This window comes from Mustela lutreola, chromosome 7 (genome assembly GCF_030435805.1).
Source record: "Mustela lutreola isolate mMusLut2 chromosome 7, mMusLut2.pri, whole genome shotgun sequence".
Taxonomy (NCBI): Eukaryota; Metazoa; Chordata; class Mammalia; order Carnivora; family Mustelidae; genus Mustela; species Mustela lutreola.
Genome location: NC_081296.1, coordinates 47708762 through 47723228, shown reverse-complemented (window position 1 = coordinate 47723228; position 14467 = coordinate 47708762). Strand labels below are relative to the sequence as shown.

The window sequence follows — 14467 nt, the reverse complement described above, 5'->3', positions numbered from 1 at the left end:
CACTGAGCCACCCAGGCGCCCCCTTTGCCTGCTTTTTAATCTGCCTTTTTTTTTTTTTTTTTTTTTTTTTTTTAGTTGTTGGCTTTTAGGGTTCTTTCATATTTTGGAAATATTCTAATATTTGGATATGCTGCAAATATTTTCTTTCAGTCTGTCTTCTCATTTTCTTTCCATTCTTCTTGGCTTATCTTTTCATTTTCTTAATAGAGAAGTTTTAATTTTAATAATTATTAAATAAATAAAATTTATTTAAATAAATTTATTTTAAAAATTTACATAAATAAAATTAAATCTATTTGAAAATCAATAAATTACTTAATTTTAATAAAGAAGTTTCACAGAGCAGAAGTGTTAATTTTCGTATAGTCCAACTTACCAATTTTTTCTTTCATAGACTGTGCTATTGATGTTGTATATACAAACTCATTACCAGACCCAAGGTCATGTAGATTTTCTTTTATGTTTTCTTCAAGAAGTTTTTATATTTTTTCCATTTCACATTTAGGCCCATGATCCATTCTAAGTTAATTTTTGTGCAGGGTGTAATGTCTGTTCCAAGGTCATCTTTTTTAAAAAATATGGACATTCAGTTCTAGCATCATTTGTTGGAAAGCCAACATATTTTTTTTTTTAAGATTTTATTTATTTATTTGACAGAGAGAAATCACAAGTAGATGGAGAGGCAGGCAGAGAGAGAGAGGGAGGGAAGCAGGCTCCCCGCCGAGCAGAGAGCCCGATGCGGGACTCGATCCCAGGACCCTGAGATCATGACCTGAGCCGAAGGCAGCGGCTTAACCCACTGAGCCACCCAGGCGCCCCCCAGAAATATTTTTCTAATAAAAAAAAATATGTGGGCGCCTGGGTGGCTCAGTGGGTTAAGCCGCTGCCTTCGGCTCAGGTCATGATCTCAGGGTCCTGGGATCGAGCCCCGCATCGGGCTCTCTGCTCAGCAGGGAGCCTGCTTCCTCCTCTCTCTCTGCCTGCCTCTCTGCCTGCTTGTGATCTCTCTCTGTCAAATAAATAAATAAAATCTTAAAAAAAAAAAAAAAAGAAAAAGAAAAAAAGAAAAATATTTCTGGGGGTGGATGGGTGGCTCAGTGGGTTAAGACCTCTGTCTTCAGCTTGGGTCATGATCCTGGGGTCCTGGGATCGAGCCCCGCCTTGGGCTCTCTGCTCGGCAGGGAGCCTGCTTCCTTCTCTCTGCTTGCCTCCTTCTCTCTGCCTACTTGTGATCTCTGTTAAATAAATAAATAAAATCTTTAAAAAAAAGGAAAAATATTTCTGTCCAGTTTGGGGAATTAGAGTGCTGTGGAAGCAGGCTTTGAAAACTCTGGCCCAGTCACTGAAGTCTTCTTGTAACCTCCATATGGTGTTTTCTTTTCACCCATCTTCCTGTCAAATCAGATGCTGTCTGCTACTCACTGAAGATAGCTACAAAGACTTGTTATTTCAGTGCACAAGAGAAGAATTGCTGTCTGTGTGTATCAGAGACAGTAAAGTCCCTTTGGGACTTGTAAAGGAAGAGGTAGTGGTTGGAGAGCCACTATTTTGTCCTTGAAGATAGGAAACTCTTAAGATGGTTAGGATTTAATTAATATACATTTGAGACAAGCATCTCTTGGGAAAAATATAGAATTATGCAGTACCTATGTACACTTGCATGTGTGTTGAGTGCACACACATATGTGCACACACAGCCTTTCTTCCAAAGCTTGGCATTCTTTAAGAGCACCATCAAGACCCTTTGTCCAGGTCGTGGGGAGAGCCAGACAGAGGCTCTCCATCATCACATGCCTCATCCTCAGGGAAGTGGGGAGCAGATTTTCATAACTGTGATGTATGTTACAGCATTAAATATGATAGCATATGAAATTAGCTACATATTTCACAACACCATTTATTTAGAGATTGTGTGAAAATTAGACATACAATTATTATTTTGCTTGTGATGAATTAAAAATGAAGAAGAGTGCCATCTTGTGGGCATATCTGTTCCTACCACAATTACATCAGAGCTTGGAAGTTCATCAACTCTAGAGAACCAGTCTGTATAGAAACCATCTGTATGTAATGTATTAGCTGAGGGCAACTGATTAAAGACCTCTCTTAGTTCTTTTACCTCTGTTAAATCATTCTGTGGACCTTTATTTTCATAAATGACTAAAAGGTACTTCCTGATAACCTTCCTAATAACCCCATGGAGGGGTACTAACATTGGTGCTTATAATAAAAAATGGCATATTATCAGTTCATTTACATACCCTAATTACATTTTGTATAAGTAGTTTGACTGAAAAGACTCCCAGTACATGAACCCACATGGAATGGGAATTTCAGAAATTTCTATGAATTTGGTTGTGATTTTCAATTGGTGCTAGTCTTGTCTTAAAGAATATAGTTGTTATTTATTTATCGGTATGAGAAAAGAACCAGGACAGACCACTCAGTAATAGGACAGAAGTTTTAGTAGTAATTCAGGAACCACTGGGTCAGATGGTGGACTCCAAGCCAAGCTAGGGAATTGGATGCTGAGAAGCTCTTTGGCAAGATGGAGCCAAGGAGGACAGATCATGCTACTTATTGCTGAGGGATCCCCTTCTAATTCCAGGTTTACTGTTTTTTACCATGAGACCTTGGGAAAATCCCTACACCTTACTAGGATTTTTTTTTTTTAATCTGTGAAATGGACAACTTTGAAATGTATATTCCCCAGGATCTCTTCAAGGCCTGAAATTTGATGTATCAAAGAGAGGTCTCATCTCATTCAAACCCAGGTTTCCTGATTAATGATGGGATTTATCACAAAGATACTTATTTTTAGTGAAGCTTCTATGGAGATATTCTGAAACCATGGAAGTAGTTTATATTTTACATAGTAACAAATTACATAAATACTTGAATATAATTACTCCTTCATTATTGTTCTCTTCACTTTGAATTTCTGTAGCCCTTATATGATGAGATATCACCGCAAAGCCTCACTCACGTCAAGAACTAAGGCCGCTGGGCTCTTGCTGCATTGGAGATATATTCTCCTTGTAGATGCATACACTTGACGTCACAGCATCTTAAGACATCTCAGACAGTGATGGTGACATTATCTACCTAGCCTGCAGCTATTATATCAACCTCATGCTGTCAGTATCGAGACAGTGGAGTTGATTCTAGGGAAAGAAACCATCCCTTCCATGGCCAGCTGAAGGACATTTGGGAAGGGTGTCATTTCATGAAGACTTTGTTCACCAGTTGCTAAGGACCATTGCTTTGCATTTGTGTTTAACTATGTGTATATATTATAAGAGTTCTCATAATTTGAGAACTCTCATACATTCCTGTTTGCTTAAGTGAATGCACTTTAAAGTTTACTGGGGGAAGAGGAGAGTCCAAAATCCAACAAGATACTAAAAGTTAACCTACATTGCATTTTATCTTCATCAAAATTATGCTGCTGTGGATTGCTAAATTTAGTGCCCTTAAAAAAATGTGGAACAAATCACAGTGACGGCATTTTACCACAAGAGAGCGCTCTAACAAAACACCTCACAGCTCAAAAGCTCTACCTGGTCCTCCTCAAACATTTACATGAGTATAAGTTAACTACTTGCTTAGCTGGAGAGGCTTTAAAATTTCTTCAATTCCGAGGAAGGGGGCAAAAGAGTTTAAAAACCTTTACTATCTTTAACAATAGACCAAACAACACAAATTCAAAAACACTTTAGGAACATTTCCATTTCCAAACTACATCTTTAATGGATTATCTTCTTAGAATTTGGAGTCTAGGGTGCCTGGGTGGCTCAGTGGGTTAAAGCCTCTACCTGCGGCTCAGGTCATGATCCCAGGGTCCTGGAATCATTGGGCTCTCTGCTCAGCGGGGGAGCCTGCTTCCCTTCCTCTCTCTGCCTGCCTCTTTGCCTACTTGTGATCTCTGTCTGTCAAATAAATGAATAAAATCTTAAAAAAAAAAAAAGAATTTGGAGTCTAGATTTTTGATTAAAAAAATACCAACAACCAAACAAATCCATTTTCCAATCTAGATGGAACTATCGGAGAGAGTGCTGTGTTACCTCTCCCAGAATACATACAGTAGAGGAAGAAAGTAGGGGAAAGGCTATGTGATAGTCTTTGAAGTAAATTAAAGTACCTGAACTGCATTTCCCTAGTGGATACATAATACTTGAGGGCATTATTGCCTACAATGAATATCCTTTACATTTAAGCAATCTTTAATGATAATAAAATAATTAGAAAAATTTATGGGCATGTGTGCTATTATTAACATGGCTTTGCCTACAGGAGAGATTCAGATGGTTATTCATGGATATTATGAGATTCTCCCTCCCCCCCCCCCTTTTTAGATGACATGTTTATACTTAAGCAGCACTTCTAAATTTTTAATAGAGATGAAGAGATTCCATTTAATTAGGTAGAGTGACTTGTTTATGTTCAGGTTATACATTTATGAGTTCTAATGAAGAACAGAAAATACCTATTGAGCAGCCTTTGAAGTTCCACTTGTTTAAGGATAATTGTAAACCCAGCTCAATGGAAACAGCATCTCAGTCAATCCAGTGATTGGACAGTAGAGCATAGGGAGTGCAGTCTAGGTAAAATAATTGCACAAATCGCATGTCAATCAATGTTCAAAGGATTTTTTTCCCTCCCAAATCAAAGCTGTTCCATCTTACATTCGATTGGAATATTGAAACTGGGTTATAGGAATAGATGTTAAGGATATAATAAGATTCTTTTCTTTAAAAAATCCCTCACCACTTATATAAAGTCTTTCTCTATTTTTCTTTGAATTTTTACTTTTTATATTCTGTGTACCCGATTTTATTTGCAAATTAGAGAACTAAACCATGCTACAGTCAAATGAGCTTTCCACATTCATAAATCCTTTCTGAAAATAAGTTAATTTTTTCTTAAACTCTGACCCAAGGTAAAAAATCCAAATATTTGTGTGCCTCAGATGTACTGCAAAAAGGCCACCTAAATTAATGAGGTTTCTTGAATTGGTGTATGGAAATGCATTACAAAGCTTAAGAAGTCCAAGAGATTTCTCATGATTTTTAAAGCATTATTAATGATCTTACTATAGGATTAGTCTTTATTTCCTGAAATATTCCTGGTCTATTTATGAGTATATAGGATGGAATTAAAGTCTGAATAGGTGGGTGCCTGGGTGGCTCAGTGGGTTAAGCCGCTGCCTTCGGCTCAGGTCATGATCTCAGAGTCCTGAGATTGAGTCCCACATCGGGCTCCCTGCTCAGCGGGGAGCCTGCTTCCCTCTCTCTCTCTCTCTGCCTGCCTCTCCATCTACTTGTGATTTCTCTCTGTCAAATAAATAAATAAAATCTTTAAAAAAAAAAAAGTCTGAATAGGTTATTTATTTATTTTTTTTAAGTTCTGTAGAAGGTCTATTTCCTATTACTTTTTGTAAGTTTCCCTTTCAATTGTAGTTGCAATCTGCATTTGGAGTGAGTGAAGGAAGCTTGAAGAATAATATAATCCCTTATGGTATCTCTTTTAGGGAAGGGGTGGGATCAATGAAATGCTGCATACAGGTTCCTGACAATTTATTCATCTTGCTATTATTGTGGCTGATGAATTGTAGCAAGGCGACTCCTAGGACTCGTGTTTGGCATTTGGCATCTTTAGTATACATTATAATTTCACAATTAATTGTGAAAAAACCCCAGCATGCAAAAGAAATAAAGCCATCCCTAATTGAAAAGTAGTACCTTAAACATACTTCTTAAAAGAAAGGCACTTGTCTTGTTGCAGGGAGCACGGAAAGTAGAGAACAGAAGATGAAAGAGGAAAGGAAAAGAAACCATTGCCCTTTGCTTAGCTTGGTGACCACGTTGAAGGCTCTGATACATATTAGTAGTTGCACATCCATTTTCTCTTTCTTCTGTGTGCTTGTTTAATTTATTTTCATAAGAAAACTCTGCTCTTCTTGTCTGGAGCCAGCATTAAGTAGCTGAAATCTTAAATGGTGTGGGTTTAAGATCAAACAGGACCTAATAAGGTGGGATTTGTTTTCTTATTGATCTTTTTGTTGCTTGGGTCCTGCTGACAAGCTGCAAAGTGATGGGGAGGTATTAGGACGGCAGCTCTTCAGAGAAATGTGTTCTTGCCAGGGCTCCATCTTGAAATAGGAGAGCAATAGACTTAAAACAGCTCAAAAAAAGGAGTTCAGGTCTTGCAAAATGGAAGTGGGTCCAGGGGAATGTCCAGCAGCATAAATATTAAAAGTGGAAGATGCTAGCTGATTTATTTTTGTTTATTGTATTTTAGGTTCTGGGAAGTTGGCTGATGTCCTTGATTAGAGTTGACCAACATGCCTAATTCAGGCCTAATTTAAGAAACAGAAACCTGGGGCGCCTGGGTGGCTCGGTGGGTTAAGGCCTCTGCCTTCGGCTCGGGTCGTGATCCTAGGGTCCTGGGATCGAGCCCCGCGTCGGGCTCTCTGCTCGGCGGGGAGCCTGCTTCCTCCTCTCTCTCTCTGCCTGTCTCTCTGCCTACTTGTGATCTCTGTCAAATAAATAAATAAAATCTTTAAAAAAAAAAAAAAAAAAAAAAAAAGAAACAGAAACCTCCCGACTTTGTGGGAGACACTGGGAAGCAGGACAGGATACAATTTATGTAAGAGAAAAGCGAAGAGTTTGGTATCTTTTTTTTTAAAGTTCACTTAGGAGTCATAAAGACACAAAAACAAAACTATGGAGTTATTTAAAGGAAGCTAAAGGAAATTAAAGTGAGAAAAAAAATTAGTGAACGCATTAAACTCCTTGCCACCAAATGGAAAGAAACAGGAGAAAAAGTTGTCTGGGGTGGGGGAGGACTAAAAATAAGTTAAAATAAAAAGTTAAAAATAAGTTAAAAATAAAAAGTTACTAAAAATAAGTCATTTTGGTCCAGTCCTTCAGAAATAGAGAATTGAGTTAAGCTCCCATTTTTGTGGTCTTATTCAGTAGCTTAATTGTACTAGAGGGCATTAAAATCTGTCTCCTGTTAGGGTAGATAATGCATAGTTGATATTCCTATAGGACTAGAAGCACAGCATTTTCATATTATTGGCAAAGAAGAAACTATGTCTATAGATTTTACCCTATATTAGATAACCACTTCAGTCATCCCAGGCATCAAGGATCATGTTCTGCTTCTGCCCACCTTTCAGGGTTGCAGAAAAGCAAGAGGGAAAAAAACACAACAGAAGGGAGTAGCCATTAGAAGGAAAATATTATCCAGGACAGTGGCACTCCTGAAGAGCTGACTTCTAGAGGCTCTTTGGCAAGGTCTTTACAGATGCAGTATTTCTGTCGATCTCCTTCCTGATTCCATCCTTTCTTCCTTTAATGGGCAAATTAGCCTTAGGTTCTTGTTAAATCTCTTCTTTTTGGGAAGAGAAGACTTGTATGTGGTTATGACCAGGTACTACCAGGAGAAAGGTCAGTTAGGAAGAGTGTCCTCTTTTGGGGGATCCTTTTTTCCCTTGGGGTACAGCAGTGAATGTCACCAGATGCTTGAAGATCACCTCCTGCTTGTCCTCACTTTTAAGTACAGTCCTTTGGCATGAAAGGGAGAAGATATTCAAAATTATCCTAGTGAGAAGGAATATAGGATGCACCTAGTTATATGTGGCAGAGGAGAACTTCCTTTGATATTGAAGATGGGAGGGAACTTAAAGGCCAACTACTCCAGGCTTTTCGTTTCTCAGATGGGTAATCTGAGGCCCTTTGAAGCTCAGCGAATTGTTCAAGACAATGTAAGTAGTTAGTGGTAGAATAATTTCACTCTTGCAGGGTATTTTTGAGGAGGAAGCTTCTGGAGAAACAGCTATTTTTCTGGGACTGGGAGGGTCCTCGAAGTAAGAGAATTATGTTCCTTGTTCCTCAAAGTATAGTTAACAGACCAGCAGCATTGGCATCACCTGGTGCTTGTTAGAAATGAGTATCTCAGTCTCTTTTAGATCTGCGGAATTGAATCTGCATTTCAACAAGATCTGCAGGTAATTTCTTTGCATGGTAGAGTTTGAGAGCACAGATGCCCCAAACACCAACTAAAATGATAGCGCAGCTCAAAGCAGCCTAATTTCAGCAAGTGTCATAATGACTTCTAAAAGATACTGTAGCATTTTTAGCTGAGGTGAGTACATTAAAAATGGAAAGATTAAAAAAGTGACGCTGTACAGTGAAGGTGAAGATTGGGGGAAATGGTTGTGTTAAATAGTACAACTTTCTTCTGGTGGGCAGTTGGTTATAGGTACCAGAGTCTTTTAAAAATGTGCATACCTAGGGCTCCTGGGTGGCTCAGTTCTTTAAGCAATTGCCTTCGGCTCAGGTCATGATGCTGGAGTCTTGGGATCAAGTCCCTCATCAGGCTGCCAGCTCCACAGAGTCGGATTCTCCCTCTGACCTTCTCCCCTCTCCTGCTCTCTCTCATTGTCTCTCTCTCAAATAAATAAAATCTTTTTAAAAAGATGTGCATACCTGGGTGGCTCAGTCAGTTGAGTGTCCAACTCTTGATTTAGACTCAGGTCATGATCTCAGGGTCATGGAGTTGAGCCCCTTGTCACGCTCTGCACTCAGCCAAGAGTCTGCTTGAGGATTTCTCTTCCTTTCCCTCTGCCTTCCCCACTGTTCACATGCTCCTCTCTCAAATAAATAAGTCTTTAAAAAATGTGCATACCATCTGATACAACAATTTCACTTTCTAGGAAATTATTCTGGAGAAATAATTGGACTAATTTAAAGAGAAGTGTGAATAAGAATGTCATAATGTTTATGATAACTCAAAAAAATTGTAAGCAGTCTAATATCTAATGGTAGAGAATAATTAAGGAAAATTTGAAACCTATAGTGAAGTACTATACAGTTGGGCGCCTGGGTGTCTTGGTTGGTTAAGCGACTGCCTTCACTCAGGTCATGATCCTGGAGTCCCAGGATAGAGTCCCACATTGAGCTTTCTGCTCGGTAGCGAATCTGCTTCTCCCTCTGCCCCTACCCCCATCATGCTCTCTCTCTCTCTCTCAAATAAATATATAAAATCTTTTAAAAATACTGTATAATCACTTAATAAATTAGAGTTGCATTTAATACTCCAGAAATATGTTTATATATATATTTGTTGCTAAGTTTTAAAAAACTCAGGTTTTCATACTCTGTATAAAATGGCTCAGTGGGTTAGGCCTCTGCCTTCAGCTCAGGTCATGGTTTCAGGATCCTGGGATCTAGCCCCGCATTGGGCTCTCAGCTCGGCTGGGAGCCTGCTTCCCTTTCCCCCTCTGCCTGCCTCTCTGCCTACTTATGATCTTTCTCTCTCTGTCAAATAAATAAATTTTAAAAAACCTAAAATAAAATGATCTCATATCTTGTTTAGAAACAGATATATTAATTTAAAATCCAGGAGAAGCTGCACGATGAGCTCGGAGCATGGCCAGCAGCCGCAGCCGGAGGGGCCGAAGGGGCCGTGGTGATAAGAAGTCCAGAAGGCGAGGCCGGCGCAAGGAAACCTACTCAGTGCATATCTACAAGGTGCTGAAGCAGGTGCACCCAGACATTGGCATCTCTTCCAAGGCCATGAGCATAATGAACTCGTTTGTGAATGATGTGTTTGAATGTCTGGCTGGTGAGGCTGCCCGGCTGGCCCAGTACTCGGGCCGAACCACACTGACCTCCCGGGAAGTCCAGACGGCCGTGCGCCTGCTGCTGCCCGGGGAGCTGGCCAAGCACGCTGTGTCTGAGGGCACCAAGGCCGTCACCAAGTACACCAGCTCCAAGTGACCCGGGGCCGAGCGTTTAATAAAGAGTGAACTGCTCCCGTGGAAAAAAAAAAAAAAAAATCCAGGAGACCATGAAGCTTAAATGTTAACAGTAGTTACTTCAGATAGTATTTTTATAGGTAATATGTTTCGTTTTTCTTCATTTTATGTTTTGTTTGTTTGTTTTACAAATAATTTATTAGCTAATCAAAGGTGATAATATAGTAGTTATTTTGGAAGGGTGTTTTTTTCTTTAAATGTTGAATATTAAACAAAGTAAAATAAAATAAATGTTGAATATTTTGGGGTCCCTGGGTGGCTCAGTCAGGCATCTGACTCTTGGTTTCAGCTTCGTTCATGATCTTGGGTTGTGAGATTGAGCCCAACATTAGACTCTATTCAGTACAGAGTCGGTTGGAGATTCTTTCCCTCTCCTTCTGTCTCTCTCCCCAGTCTCGCATGTGTTCTCTCTCTCTGTCAAATAAATAAAATCTCTTTAAAAAACGTGGATAGGGGCGACTGGGTGTCTCAGTGGGTTAAAGCCTCTGCCTTCGGCTCAGGTTATGATCTCAGCGTCCTGGGATTGAGCCCTGAGTCAGGCTCTCTTCTCAGCGGGGAGCCTGCTTCCTCCTCTCTCTCTGCCTGCCTCTCTGTCTACTTGTGATTTTTGTCTGTCAAATAAATACATAAAATAAAATAATAAAAAATAAGAAAATAAAATAATAAAATATAATTTAAATAAATAAATAAATAAATAAATAAATAAAAGTTGGATATTTCACTTTCCAAGATATACCCTGAAAGGAAAAACATTTTAAGATCTTGTGTGCAGCCTTTTCACTATACTGACTACATTATATTGAAAATTTCTATTAAGCATCTTTCTCCTCCAAGACTGTGAACACCTTGATGATAGAGATTGAGTCTCTGGCATCATAGCATGGAACTTGGCACTCAGCATGCAGTTAACAAGTGTTTTAAATGGATGAATGAATGGGTAACTGTCTAGAGATTTTTTTTTTCCCCACGAGTGGCTTAAAGTTCTTAGCACACTGGAATTGATTGCTATTGCATATAGATATTGTGCCTGTTGAGATAGCTAAGGAGGGCAAAGTTCCGCCCGATCTGTTGGTTTAGCCGCAGTTTCTACTCTGTTTTTTTTGTTTGTTTTGTTTTGTCTGTTTGTTTTGACAGAGAGAGTGATCACAAGTAGGCAGAGAGGCAGGCAGAGAGAGAAGGGGAAGCAGGCTCCCTGTTGAGCAGAGAGCCTGATGTGGGGCTCCATCCTAGGACCCTGAGATCACAACCTGAGCCAAAGGCAGAGGCTTGACCCATTGAGCCACTCAGGTGCCCCTGCAGTTTCTACTCTGGTAATAAATTGTTCCGTGTGGCATGGGCTAGGGCTGAACATGTGAGGTGGTCTGGCTGTAGACGCCCCTATAGGCTCAGAGGAAATGTCCAGGAGTAACTACCCTCTGCTCCAGTGAGGAATCCTAGGAGGTGGTGTGTTGTGCTCAAATGGAGTTCACAGGTAGTGGAAACTGGGTTTCCAGGTCCTAGTTTGTTTCATTATACTAGTTAGAATTCTAGGTCTTATCTCATTAGGCAGCAGAATTTTGAGAGGTTTGAACTATTGCTAACTAGTGCTCACTTTGTTTCAGCATTATGCTAAGAAACATTTGCAAACATTCTTTGATCTAATCCTATGCTTCCTTATGAGGGAGGTACTCTTTTCACAGAAAAGAGACTGAAACTTAAAAAGGTTGAGCAACTTGCCCCAAGTTCAGACACAGAGAGTTAGAGCTGGAATACACACATGGGACCCTGAACCCAGAGCCCACTTCCTTCTGTGTTTTAAAGAAGCTGGAGGAAAGGGATTTTCTCCTGATCTAACACACTTCATTGTGACCCTGCCTGTGGAGATGTCTGTGGGACTTTTTGAATTTCCCCAGTTCTCTCCATAAACAGATTCTATTTGAGAATGGGTTTCCACATTCTATAGTTATGTATTTTCTTTCTTGCTCTTGGTTCTCAGTGAAGTCACCAGAAAGCCTATTTTATAGCTTAAAAGGAGAATAAAAACTATTTTTAATAAAGTAATTCATGTTAGTTGAATTCAAAAAGTTCAAGAAGGTAGTTTGCATACTTAAAGGTAAACCTAGCTTTAAATTGGCTTATAATTTAATTATGAATTAATTTTAATTCATGAAGTTCTGAGAAAATTCATACATTTGTTGAATGTATGTGGCTTGTTTCTTGAGATATTCCAGTTTCTGTATTTGGAAATGTTATAACAGTATAAAAAAATAGGTTCTTATCTGTAAAATTGGAGAAACATTTCTGGAATTGAGTAGTACAGTAATGAAATACAAATATTTGTTTGGAAATCTTTTTGGCTGCTTTACATTTGGAATTTGCATAGTAATATAGAAGGATCTTGAAAAACATCTGGGAAAGGGTCATGATTTGATCCAAATTATATATCCAAGAGGTTTCAAAATCATATAATGATATAAAAGTACCCTGGGCTTTTCTTAGTACCCCACCCCAAATAGAGTATATCTTAATTATAACAGTTTGTAACATATTTATTTGTGTGACTATCTGATTGATTTGTCTCTGCCACTAGCCTGAGCTTCATGGGAGCAGGGGAGCCACATCTGTTTTGCTTGTCATTGTATGTGCCTAGTCTATAGTACCATGTTATGGCATATAAATGAACAAGAATAATAGTGAATACTTGTTGAGCCCTTACTGTGGTTCAGGTGATGTTGTAAGTGCTTAATACTAACTCATGTAATGGAACTTTTGGCAAATATTGCTTGAATGACTTTTATGTAAATAAAAAAGAAATTTGATTTATATATCTGGGAACTTTATTTAGTGTTATGGAGGTTTGGGAAACTATCACAGTGAGAACTACAAGACATTGGACTCAATGTGATTCAGCAGAATGTAGCTCTTCTATCTCATACCTGACAAATATTTAAGTTTTCATGTTTTTACATTCCTTTTTATCTGCTGTTTTGCTATCCCCATAGCATATTTTCAAGAAACAAGAGAAAAGGCTAGATGCAGACTATTTAGAGAAATAGAATGGCAGTACCATTAAAATTGGGCTTTAATTTAATTTAATTTTATTTTTTTAAAGATTTTATTTATTTATTTGACAGAGGAGAGAGATCACAGTAGGAGAGAGGAAGGGAAGAGATCACAGAGAGAGGGGAAGGGAAGCAAGCCCCCTGCTGAGCAGAGAGCCCGATGTGGGACTCGATCCCAGGACCCTGAGATCATAACCTGAGCCGAAGGCAGCAGCTTAACCCACTGAGCCACCCAGGCGCCCCTGGGCTTTAATTTTAATGACGTCTTTGACTAGCAGCTGTGAATGCCAGTGGTGGGAGGGGAGGATTGTTTTTCCAGAAAGTTTCAAGCTGACACCTATGTTGCTCCTGCAGTAACCTCCACTTAATTTATTGTCATTTACTGCAAAAAATTGATGAGAACATAACCTTTGTAAGGTTTTTATGTTTTATTGTCCATAAAAGATAAAATATGGAGTAAAAGGAAGTAAAATAGTATTTTGTTAGGTTGGTGGATGGATTTATGCTTTAACTAACTGATAGAATAATCAGAAGGTCATAAAGATCAGAGTCTCTGCCTCCTATCTCTTCTCTTTTTATGTATGCATTCAACAAGCTTCTCTCTGTGGCTGTCAGGCTCTTGGGAGCTCACCCAAACACCAGGCCCCCCTTTGTCTAAGGGCATTAACTCAGCTGTTTAGGTGAAGAATATCATGGAGGCTTCTGTTGTAGACATTAAGCAATTGGGGTAAGTCTAAATGAATCAGATACTTGACATGTGCAAATGGAATGTTTGTTCACAAGGGACTCTAGGTTGCATTGTGTCTTGAATGAACAGGCAAAAACAAAGTGTGTGAATTAAATTGAATTTTGCAGGAAACATACAAAGTGATACAGATCTTTGGGAATTGCTGTTGATTGTGGTAGAGAAGTGGATGCTGGGAGAGCCCAACCCCTTCAATTTCCTAACAGACTTTCCCTTGCCAAAATAAAATAACAAAACAAAAGATATCAAACAAATTTCAAAGTGATTCTATTTGATTATCTAAGCCAGTCATTCCCAAACTTTAGCCCATACATCAGAATCACCTGAAGAACTTGTTAAAACCCGATTTTTGGGTGCCACCCTGAGTTTCTGATTCACTTGAGATCTGGAGTGGGGCTTGAGAATTTGCATCTCTAACAAGCTCCCAGGTGATGCTGATACTGCTACGCTAGGGACATACTTTAAGAACCACTGATTGAGGCACTCAGTTATCCATGGCTTAGCTGGGTAGATGTGCTTCAAGAAACTGTAAGAACCCAAGGAAGATATTTTCTCACTTCAGAAGAGGGTGGCCAGGTGAGTCTATGGGGGTAGGTGTGTGTTTCATCTGCAGGCAAGACAGGGCCTGTCCTGAGGATAAATAACTGCTATACTTTTAGACTAGTTAATTAGCTAATTAATCAATCTAAGGTTGGGGTGAGGAATAAAATATGCAAGTTAATATCCTAAGTGTTTTTTGTTTTGTTTTGGAGGATTTGCTTCTAAAGTAATATGCTTGCTAGGAGCTTCTTCAGGGTGCCAATCTGTTTTACTGCTGTGTCCTGAATGTCAGGCACAGTGCTATGCACCAGAACT

At 39.1% G+C, this 14467-nt stretch overlaps 1 pseudogene; it reads left to right on the top strand.

Annotated features, from left to right (window-relative positions):
• The first annotated feature begins 6625 nt into the window (after window positions 1-6625).
• LOC131835878 (histone H2B type 2-K1-like) lies at window positions 6626-10432 on the top strand (annotated as a pseudogene).
• Window positions 10433-14467: the final 4035 nt, after the last annotated feature.